This window comes from Eufriesea mexicana, unplaced genomic scaffold (genome assembly GCF_001483705.2).
Source record: "Eufriesea mexicana isolate 0111107269 unplaced genomic scaffold, ASM148370v2 scaffold1824, whole genome shotgun sequence".
NCBI classification, from domain to species: Eukaryota; Metazoa; Arthropoda; class Insecta; order Hymenoptera; family Apidae; genus Eufriesea; species Eufriesea mexicana.
The window spans coordinates 705,786-718,146 of NW_016909928.1; positions in this window are offsets into that span (position 1 = coordinate 705,786).

Here is a 12,361-nt window from a genome sequence, read left to right on the forward strand (position 1 = left end):
CCCCCCCCCCCCGCACGTCAATAAAGTCCTGCCGAGTAAACACGGTATCTCTAAAAATCTCTCGTCCTCCACCTTCAGAACCATCGAATCAAAACCAAGACCAATGGAAAAACCGCGAAGCACGAGTAATCGGAGTAATGCTGTGTTTAGACAACAAGGAAAACGACCACTGGTAGAAAGAGCAGCAATGAAGTGCTATAAATGCAATCAGTTGGGACACGTGGCGCATCAGTGTTCAAATTTTCGGCTTCCCAGCCAACAAAACTTACCACCAAGACCAAGGATAAACCATACAGCGAGTATACCGACCGAAGAGGGGGAGGAGAACGAGTCAGGATCCACCATGTTACCAGTAAATTACCAACGATCTTCCTTGTACGAACAAATGGAAGAAGAGGCAACTTCCTCATCGATTCAGGAGCCGGAATAAACCTGATCAAGCAAGATGGAAGTGTGACAGGTCAACAGTGCGAGAAGAAAACATTCTGCATGGGGAACGACAAATATGAGACGGACCGATGCGTGAACATCAAAGTGTTAAATAAGAACAATAAATTTTATGTAGTGGATAGTAACTTTCCTCTAATAGAAAGCGGAATAATAGGATTACCGTTCTTAGAAAATTATAAATATCAATTAATTAACGACTCTTTAACTCTAGACGGGAACACGGTGTTCTTACAGAAAGAGCCGACCATTCCGCCGGGTCAAACATTAGCACAGACAATCTATCTGGACGGAAAACCAACTCGAGTATGTTTTATCAATACTGGTAAGACAAGCAGTAAAATTACCAATGAAATAACCAATAGTCACGAACCAGAACAGATCATGAAATTCAGGGACGCGATTCGTACGACACACATAGAAAAAGAACTTGGAAAACCGTTAGAAAAAATCTTAATATATTATTTAGACGTATTTACCTTAGAATCGGATAGCTTACCGTGTACTGGGTTAATAAAGCATGTTATCACGTTAAAACAGGATAAAATAATAAATACTAAATCATATAGGCCACCAGAATGTCATAAGTTAGAAATTAATAAACAAGTAGAAGAAATGATGGAAAAAGGAATAATAGAAACATCAAATTCACCGTATAATTCGTCGGTATGGGTAGTACCCAAGAAACGCGACGCCTCGGGCAAACAAAAGTGACGTATAGTAATAGACTTTCGAAGACTAAATGAATTGACAGATCAAGACGCGTATCCAATACCTGAGATAAACGACATATTATCACAATTAGGGAATTCCAAATATTTCTCTGCCTTGGACCTTTCTTCCGAATTCCACCAGATCCCTATCGATCCAAAATCCAAAAAGTATACAGCATTTTCCACCCCGCAAGGACATTTCCATTATAATAGGATGCCGTTCGGTTTGAGAAACGCATCCGCTACATTCCAGAGAATGATGGACACGGGACTGCGAGGATTAATTAACAATTATTGTTTTGTCTACCTGGACGATATTATTATATTCGGACAATCGATAGAGCAACGCAACAAAAATCTGGCTATTGTTTTGCAAAGATTAAGGGAATTAGGGCTTAAAATTCAACGAGACAAGTGTGAGTTCTTAAAACCAGAATTGGAATACTTAGGCCATGTTGCAACAGCCGATGGAGTAAAGACGAACCCAAAGAAAATAGAAGCCGTAAGAAACTTCAGGCTACCAAAAAACCCGATCGATGTAAAGTCATTCTTAGGACTAGCTACTTACTATTTCCTTACTATAGGAAATTCATACATAACTTCTCCAAGATAGCTAAACCTTTAACAGACCTGACAAAGAAAGACGCACAATTCTACTGGACCGATAAACAGCAAATTAGTTTCGAAATCCTAAAAAACAAATTATGTGAAGCTCCTGTACTAAGGTATCCTGAGTTCGACAAACAGTTCACACTTACTACAGACGCTAGTAATGAGGGATTAGGTGCGGTATTGTCACAAGAAGGACATCCCTGTTGCTACATTTCACCATTAAATCCACCGGAGAAGAACTATTCCACAACAGAAAAAGAGTTATTGGCAATAGTCTGGGCGATTAAAAGGGCTGGGTAGGAAGTTCACCATTAGGACGGATCATCAGGCTTTGAAATGGTTGAATAATTGTAAAGGCCCATCATCAAGGCTCATGAGATGGCGGTTGAGGTTAGAAGAATATGAATACGGAATAGAGTATACGAAAGGAAAAGAAAATACGGCAGCCGATGCTTTGTCTAGAGTTCATGCAATTACGAAGAACGAAAAATTTAGCGGTAAAATCAGGATAAATCACGAGAAAAATTTCAAAGAATGAAAGCAGTCTACGGAACAAATCAAAAAATCGAAAATCACATCTAATCAGAATTCGTACTACCAGTTAGAAAAGGTATATTTAGGGGAATATGAAGAAGGCAAATGGTTAGGTAAACTATGGGACATCGTACGAGAACATCCAAAGATAGAACTAACGGACCAATTCACTAAGACAGAAAGCAAAATGATCAAGCAGATGTTAGCTTATTTTAACGATCAGGTAAAGGAAGTCACCTTTGCCAACGAACCAATATGGGAATTGACGGAGGACGAAATTCTCCAAGCCCTGAGAGAAAACCACGATCTTATAGGACATCCCGGCATACACAAAACCTACGAGAAAGTAAAATCACGCTACAAGATACCAAGGTTGACCGAACGAGTAGACAAGTGCGTCAGGGAATGTGAAATCTGTTAGAAGGAAAAGTTAATAAGAATTCGAGGGAAAGAAACCAGTTACATCAGACACCCCGGATCATCCGAATGACAAGATTGCAATGGATTTATTAGGTCCATAACCTAAAACGAAACGAGGAAATCAGTACATACTTTCTATACATGATGAATTAACAAAATACTTAATATTGATACCTTTAAAGAATCAATAGACCGAAACCATTTGGAACTCGCTGCTAGAACATTATATATACATATTTTCCGCACCCAAGAGGATTTTAACCGATCAAGGTAGGAATTTCGTGAGTGAATTAATGCAAAAGTATGAGGAAGCATTCAAAATCAAACATATAAAAACAACCAACTTTCATCCACAAAGTAATGGATCATTGAAACGAACACACGCGGTAGTAAAAGATTTAATAAGAACCATACAAAGAGAAAGAAGCGAAGATTGGGATGAAATTTTGAATTTCTGTAGCCTAGCATATAATACCACGATTCACGAATCAACAGGATTTACACCGTCCGAGCTAACATTCGGACACGCGGCAAACCTCCCTTCTGCTATATCATCCAATCCTCAAAGAAACAGACTTGACGAACTAGAGCTTAGGAAAAGAGAGTGGGACTCTAACCTACAGTTAGCCAGAGAAACACTAATGAAAAGTAAGATTAAGTATAAAAAAGATCAGGAAAAGCGAATAATTAGGAGTCAAACAATTTTTAGAATAGGTGATAATGTACTGGTGCACAATGATCATAAAATAAATTGGATACAGAATGGTTAGGACCAAACACGATGAATAAAGTCCATACACCGTATTACGAGTTGATTATAAATGACAAAATTAGAAAAATACATGGAAATAGACTCAAGCTTTATTTTCCAGGAAGATCATCTGTATCGCCTTCACCGGGTACGTCGCGACAGGAATAGGATTAAAAGTAATACCATTACGAGAAAATTCGGTATTTCACGAAATAACCAAGAAAGCGTATCTTTTTAATAATGAAGTAAATATCTATATAGGTTTAGATACTAGCGATGTGTATGATAAATTAGATAGTTTAGAAAAATTCTTAGAATCCGTTCACCGTAATTGTAAGGATAATTGTAACCTGAAGGATAAAATGGAAGTACTGGATGAGCGAATAAAAAAATTGAGAAATCTGGAATTGCATTTGAAAATCATGACCCATAATCGTTATAGGCCAGGATTGTTAAATACTATAGGATCAATCTCCAAGTCACTGTTTGGGACACTAGACGAAAACGACTTAACGGTGAAAAACGCAAATATAGACAAGTTGTTCGACGATGAAAATCAATTAAAAACATTAATTAGTAATCAAACAGCACTCATTCGAAAAATAGTAAATTCAGACAGTCTTAAACAAATTGACAAACTTAACGTAGACTCACAGAAGATAGAACAAAGAATTACAAAAGATGAGGTAATGACCAAGTACATCATAAAAGCCGAAAGAGTAATATACGACTTACATTTTTCATGCGACGAACTATTGAATACGATCATCTTAGCAAAACAAGGACTAATAAGTCCACAAATCACAGACCAGGACATGTTCATTAAAGCCTACAAGGGTGCACTAGACGCCGAAATTTTAAATACAGTCATAGCGCCAAAGAAAGAGAACTTCCAGTTTATTCTTGACATAGCCGATTTAAAAGCATTTACTATGAAGAATAAAATCTTCTTTAAAATAACCGTACCGTTAATACCAAACTTGGAATGGGATATAGTCAGGATATATCCAATACCAAGTAAGAAAAATAATGTATTTATGATTCCTTTAGCAGAACGTCAAACTTATTTATTGGCCGGATTGAATTATGTAAACGTGGATAATGAATATGTCAATCAAAACTGTAGGAGTAAAGCAGGTATTACCATGTGCAGGCAAACACACCCAATACACAACAGACATACTAAACACGACTGTATATCCCAATTGATTAATTATGGTAATGGCGTAAAAATTTGCCAAATAGTAATACTAAAAATAAAGGAAATAACGTTTATCCCGTTAAAAGCATCAAACCAATTCATTGCAATACCAGAACGACCAATCGAAATGAATATGCGGAACTAAACATGAAATAGTGTAAGAATGTATATAGGAGTAGTATCTGGAGTGTGTACGGATGGATGAGCGACCTTGCGCAAGGATAGGGTGAACGGAATGCTTATGGAAGTATCAGTTACGAGTGAAAAGAGTTAGGTATGCGTCTAAATGTTTGGGGTACGTGACCCACTGGGTGTTTGGGCTACGAAGAATGCGTGGGAAAGCGTGATTGGGAAAGAGAGCATGGGTATAGATGAGGATAGAATGAATGAGTTAAATAGGGGTACAAGGGCGTGGGCAAGGCAGTTCCTGTAAAAGAGTTCCGTTAGGACAGAGTCGTTAGAGAGAGTCTAAAGAGTTTTACGTTAGCCGTTAGAGTGCTACGCGGCGCAAAACTGATCCGATAGTTTGTGTCGAAAATTGCGGCGCGGCGCAAAACTGCTGCGCAGGGCAGTGTGTTTTTGGTGCTCCGTGAGAGTAAACGTATTCTAACCTCGCGCATAATTTGTTACTAGAGTGCATTCTTATACTTTTAAAATAATTTTTTACCGTTATTATATATTATTTAGCAAAAATAACCATGTCATGTGCTTTTACTTCGGGCGATGATTCGATCTCTAGTGATTATGTGGAGAGTGAAACAACGAATTCAAACAGTGATGATAGCAGTATTATAGTGCATCGAAAAAAACGATTGAGAATTCAAAATGAGTCTTCTACTTCAAATTCATCTTCAGAAACAGATGAAACACCAACTTTCGCCAATATTCCTCCGACAGAAGTGTTTTCTAAAGCAACAAATAATTTTTTCGAGACTTCTGGACCTAGACGGGCGCCTCCTTCTGATGCCACACTCACAACCTATTTCAATTTATTTTTTACTATGTCATTGCTCAAAACCATCGTAAAGGAAACGAATCAAAATGCTACCCAGTTTTTGGCTTCACATGCAGCTCCTGCAAATTCTCGAGCAAAAAAGTGGACACCGACAACAGTACACGAAATAAAAGCCTTTATTGCAGTCTTAATCGAAATGGGGATTACGAGAAGGCCAACAGTTTATAGTTATTGGATAAAAAATTCCCGATATATACCATGGTTTGGAAAAATGTTTTCAAGGGATAGATTTCAGCTGATTTTGAAGTTTTTTCACTTGGTTGACAATAGGTTATTATTTGAACCAGGCCATCCAAATTATGACCCGTGTGGCAGGTTTGATGTGCTTGTCAAACACGCAAACACTGTATTTCAGCGACATTACATACCGAACCAACAATTGTCTATCGATGAGTCGTTAGTTGGTACTCACTGCCACTCTGCCATAAAACAATACATCCCAAACAAGAAACATCATAAATGGGGGATCAAATTTTGGATGCTTTGCGATTCGGTTTCTAAATATTGATTGGGCTTTTCTGCTACAAAGGAGCTAAAAGCACAGACGACAGAGATTCACTAGAAAAATATGGTCTTGGATTTGCAGTAGTGCAAAAATTGCTTTGAATTGGAAATTATCTAAACAAAGGTTACCATTTGTTTACAGACAATTTTTACACAAGCTTACGCCTGGCCAAATCCCTTTTGAAACAGAATACATACCTAACTGGAACAATAAGACGCAATCGAAAAGAGATTCCTCCAGAAGCTAAGAAAGCAACCGTAGGGGAAGCCAAATACCTAGCACATAAAGGATATTTTGATGTGTTCTTTCAGAGACAAAAAGTCCAAAACAAACCCAGTCATATTGATCTCATCCAATGCAGATACTGAGAATGTGACGATCAAGAAAAAGAAAGGGAATTTTGAATACGAAAAGGTGAAACCGAGCGTGATTGATGACTACAATAAATACATGGGAGGTGTGGATGAGTCGGACAAAATGTTATATGTGTATTTGGACGAGCGAAGAACCCTAAAATATTGGAAGAAAGTAGTATTCAATTTATTTGGAAGAATGGTGCTGAACTCTTATATTTTATATGTCTCAAACACTACTGAAAAACAAATTACTCGGCTCCAATTCACATCGAAGATTATCGAAGATATCGAAAAGGAGTGGATGAATCATAAAAATAGCGTGTCAACACAACCATCTTCATCAACCAAAAGATTTGCTCTGGAAAAATTACCAGGACGTAGCTTACGCCAGTGCGTGGTGTGTAGAAAAATAGGGAGTGTAAAGCGATCCCGACTTATTTGCGCCCGCTGTAAGAAAGGCCTACATGCTGTTTGTGCGGCAAAGCATACTTGTTGAGATATTTTTCTTTATTATTTTTATTTCCAAAAACGAAAAAATTAAGACAATAATATTGATATGTTATGTTTATTATTTTATTCATGTCAAAGAACATTTTTCCTTTATAATAAAAAAAGAATAATAATAATTAAATCATATTTGTCTAAATTAGAGTGTTTTATTTGACACCATTATTCTTTCCTTTAAAATAATCAAAATAGGCATAGCACTTTTCATACATATTTACAAAAATTGCTTAGCACTAAAACGGTTAGAGAATATTCGGCTAGTTCAGACTGTTATGTCCTTAGATTAGTGAACCCCCCCTTATAATAGTAAGTTTGTTAGGAGCAGCGTTACTACGTACGGATAAGAGTTGTGATTTAGTGTATGGAGATAATCACATGCGAATTGGGGGAACCAAGAGGAAACGTGTCGTTCGAAATTAGTATTAAAGAAATTAATACTCCTAGTTACAAGAACTTTGAATCAATATTGGAACAATTAAAAGACACACCTAAAATAATGAGTAACATAAACGGATATCAAAATAAGATAGATGAAATAATGGACCGCACAAACTCTCTTAGTTTTTCACACAGAATAACTAATGTAAGGGAATGGGGATTATCAATACTACAAGTGTTGGGATATGTGGCACTGGCCATAATAACCATATGGGGACTAGATAAGTTAGGAATATTAAATTGTATCAAAAACTGCATGCCTAACAAATTATGTATTCACTTATTATGTTGTAAGACAAAAAACAGTGCGATAACTAACAGAATAGACACAGGAACCAGACCAGCACCAACTGCACCTATCAACATATATACAGAAACACCACAGTATACCATGCAGGACGAAGACCATCTAACGTTTGAACCCAGGCAAGTGAAGTTTCACAGATCAATCTTACGCAAGAAATAATTTGGAGGATCAAATTCAATCTTAGTCGGGGAGAGTGTCACCGACCAAATTTCCGATAACACTCGGAGTCAACGATAACCAAAAATAGCCGCATGAGAACATCGGAAAGACAATCATACAGAAGCTGAATCATGGACCACGCGTCTAGTGGTGACAACCTAAAACTAATCAAACAACAAACAGTCCCAAAGGTAAGGACTTTGCCCTAAGTCAAAGGTCCTACTAGAGAGGGGACACCAACCCAATATAAAAATACCGTCTTCGGCAGAACCAAGGCATTCTGTAAATCATCATCACCTCGTTCTGCTCGTCTATTCTACGCGTAAACTAATTATAACTTTGTAATTTGTTAACCGGAAATAAAGAGAGGTACGATTGAGTTCGCTCAATCGGCTCAAGTTTCTTTTTTATTTTCGTTTCAAATCACTTTCCGTGACAAGAGCATGGGTATGAAAGAGGATAGAGTGCATGGTTTTAAATAGGGATGCATGGACGTGAAGCGGACAGTTTTTGAGGAGTCTTTAGAACGGAGTTGTATAGAAAGAAGTATAAGTTGTTAGTCGTTTAGTTGTATTTGTGTCGTGGAATGAAGCTGTAATCTTAAGTTGTAGTTGTAGTTGTAATAGTTGATCTATTTATATTCGTAGGCTTTATCGTAACCACACATTGTCAATCCATTATTATTAATTAATAAATAGAGTACTATTATTTACCAGCACCATAGTCTCTACAATAGTAAATAGGGCAGGAATTAGGGCACTAAAATTTGAAGCAGGGATAAAGAACTCGTCTGGAAGGGTATTAGCCAAGGAAAGTTTAAAAGGAAAGGAAAGTGGCAGATATCAAACTAGAAGTTGGAAACATAAAGAAATATTTTACCAAAGATATTATAAGAATGTATGTGGGAATTGAATATAAGAACAGCCCTGAAAGAATGTTAAGTGTTTGGGCTTGGTAAGAAAGTGACCGCGTGCAAGAGGATCGAATGTAAGGGATGTTTATGACAGAGCCGAATGCGATAAACGAGTGAAAGTCTATGAATGCGCCTGAGTGTGTAGGATACGTGACCGACCGATTGAAAAAGAGAACGTGGGTATAGACGAGGACAGAATGAATGGTTTGAATAAGGGTACAAGGGCGCGGACGAGGCAGTCTCCAGTGATCTTCTAACAAACTCCAAGAGGTCTATAAGTATAAGCTTATTGTATTAAGAAGTAATGCAACATTACTTTATCCCATTCCCCCAAACCGATCCTACATACATATTTAAAAATCTATGTAACCATTACCACAGTACACACTTTACTGACTCTGACACTGACACTGAATTCTGAATTGCAAGTGACTCATCCAACTACTCTCTCATTTGTTCTCGTTCCTCTCATATATTACATAAATATACACAGTCTATACCACACTACGTTTTTGTAATTTGGTGAAAAAACTCCGAGATACCCTGTATATAGTTTTTAAGATCAAATATAAAGTCACTGCAGAAAATAAGGTATTCTGTGAGCAACTTTCACCGCTACCCATTGTCTTCCGGCGGGAAAAAACTCTTCGTTGGAGTTCTAGGAAGGCCTTGCTGAGGCCTAAGGACAACAACCACAGATGGGGATGCTAGACGTCAAGCTGGGACGTCTGGACTGGAGCTCAGCGGAAGAGGCTACGAACACGCGAAGACAAGGCGACGGAGAGGGGACACGCCCTATAAAACAACGAGGGATATTTTTTTGGGACACTATCCGACTAGCATACGGAGAATACAGAAGTTACTCAGAAGCAGTAGTTTCACTGAAATCCTTTCCTACAATTCTGAGCAATTCTAAAAATTAATTTTTAGTATCTCAAAATTACACAAGAGGTACACAAAAATGATGTATACTTATTATGAAAATTAGAAGAAATTAGAAATATATGTCAATCAAAATACGTATAGTTAGCTTGTTCAGCATTGGTAGAATAAAAATAAAATAGGCTGAAAGATGAATACTCTGTACATTGAGAAATAATAATTATTAATAATAATATATAAAAAAATAAATTGCTGGTAAATATTTATTCGCCCCGAATTACTTATCAATTTGTGATTCGGCTTACTATGAAATAAAAATTATAGAAATGAGTAATATAGATTGTAATTAGAGGAACTTTCTTTAATAAGTGGATGACATATTTAAATAAAACCATAATCTTCAAGAAGTCTTTAAGAGTTTCTAAGATAGTGGCTAAGAAGTCAAAGTCGAGGGTACCCGTAGCGGATCTCTCTTGTTCGTAGCCGTTAATCTACGTATAAGCTTATTGTATCTTATTAAGAAGTAAAGCAGCGCTTTACTTTAGCTCATCCACACAAGGCGATCCTACATATATATTATGTAGTAATATAGAAACAAATGAACCTTTTTATGTACACAGAAGATTGAAACAGTTAGAATTTTGTCTGGAAAACGCCTCACAGCTAAAATCGTACATTTAAAAAAAATTGTTTATCAAGTTGCTTGAATTAAATTTTAGTATTTTGTTGGATTCTCTCGATTACGTTCTACCTCGCGCAATCTATTTTCTATCGATCTTACCAATTTTTCAGTAAAACTGACTTCAATTTTACTCCGTTCCTTTATTAATGCTCTTTTTAAATCATATTTATTTTTAATGGTATGTTTCCAAATTCTAATTTCTAGTTCGTGCCAGATGTGTTCTATAACGTTCAAATCAAATAGTTGCGGTATTTACTATTTTGGGATAATTATAAAGGAGTCACATTCTAGCTACAGGCAACGCATGTTTAAGATCGTCGTCGCTAAAAAATTTAAAGCGGTCTAAAATTCCTAATTTGTCAGCACGGCTCTAAATTATTTTTCAAAATATTCACATAATCGTATTTATTCACATTGCCTTTGATAAATGCTAAACTACCCATTCCAGCAGCAGATATAGAACCCCAAGCCATTACTGATTGACCTCCCTGTTTCACGGTACAGTTTAAATTTTTGATTTTGAACTCTACATTAGCTCATCGTCACACCGTAATTTTACCACCTGTATGAAAGATATTAAATTTACTTTCATCTGTAAAGATAGTTTTCCAAAACTCGAAATCTTTGTTCAAATAGCCCTTTGCGAAATGTAATTTCTTTTTTTCTATTTTTCTCTCATAGAAGGTTTATTCCGAGCTGGAATTTGGGCAATGAAAATTTTGTTTTCTTAACACTCTTCTTGTTGTTTCCGGATTTACACTTTTTCCTAAATATGTTTCGAATTCGTTAATAAATTTAGGAATACTAAATTAAAGTAGGGATACTAATTCTCGGATTATCTCTAATTTTTCGCACTGTCTACTTTTCATCATGCGCATTCAACTTCTTGTTTGGAGCTTTTCTTGACTTATTACTTGTTCTATTTTCGCTTTCATGTATACAATATATACGTAGACTGTATACTATCTGTATAGTATACTGAATATTAATACTAACAACAATATGCTGGACAGTACTGACATTTCTGTTAATAATCTTCGCAATTTTATGATAACTTTTACCATCTTCAAAATTTCTTACAACAATTAATCACTTTTCCACCGTAGATTTCCTTTATTCTAGATCTTTATTACTTTTCAATTTTAATTTTGATTTCTAACGCGAGTTTACTGCTTGTTACCGAGCTAAACGATAAAATCTTTCATATATTTCATGATTTTCCTTTGGTGCCAGAGGTTTCCCGCAAAAGATAATGGAAATTTCAATAGTGTACGATTTTGGCTGTGAAGCGTTTTTCAGATTGAAACCTAGCAACTTTATTTTTCTTAATACCTAGGAAAGTTCATTTATTTTTATAGTACTACATAATAAATATAAATACATTTGCAGTATGTACCAATCAAATTCGTTTACCCAAATTATCTCTAAACTTTTTTATGAGACGAAACATTTTCTGATATATGTTGTACGATTTTGGCTGTGACTCACTGTACCTTCTTTGAGTAATCAAAGAATTTAAAAGAAAAAATATATATATCGTAGTTATTTCACAATTACAAGCCCATAATCCCAATATATATGTAGTAACATCAGGTTGAGGAACAGTGCGGAGGGACCCTTGAGCCCGTCTAGCTGGCAACGTGCAATAGTGTTCTAGGTTTCAGTCTGAATGTTTAGCAGAGGTCTGAAGTGCGCGTGGAAGGACGAGTGACCGTGTGCATGGATCGAGTGAACGGGATATTTATGACTGTCCGGAATGCGAGTGAAGGACGAAAGGCACCCGAGTGTTTAGAGTGCGTGGGTCACCTCGAAAGCGAGGCTATGGGAAATGCGTGTTTGAAGAAGAAAGCCTGTGAATGAACGAAGACAGAGTGCATGGTTAAAATGAGAGCGCAAGGGCTGCCCGGAAACAGTTCTGT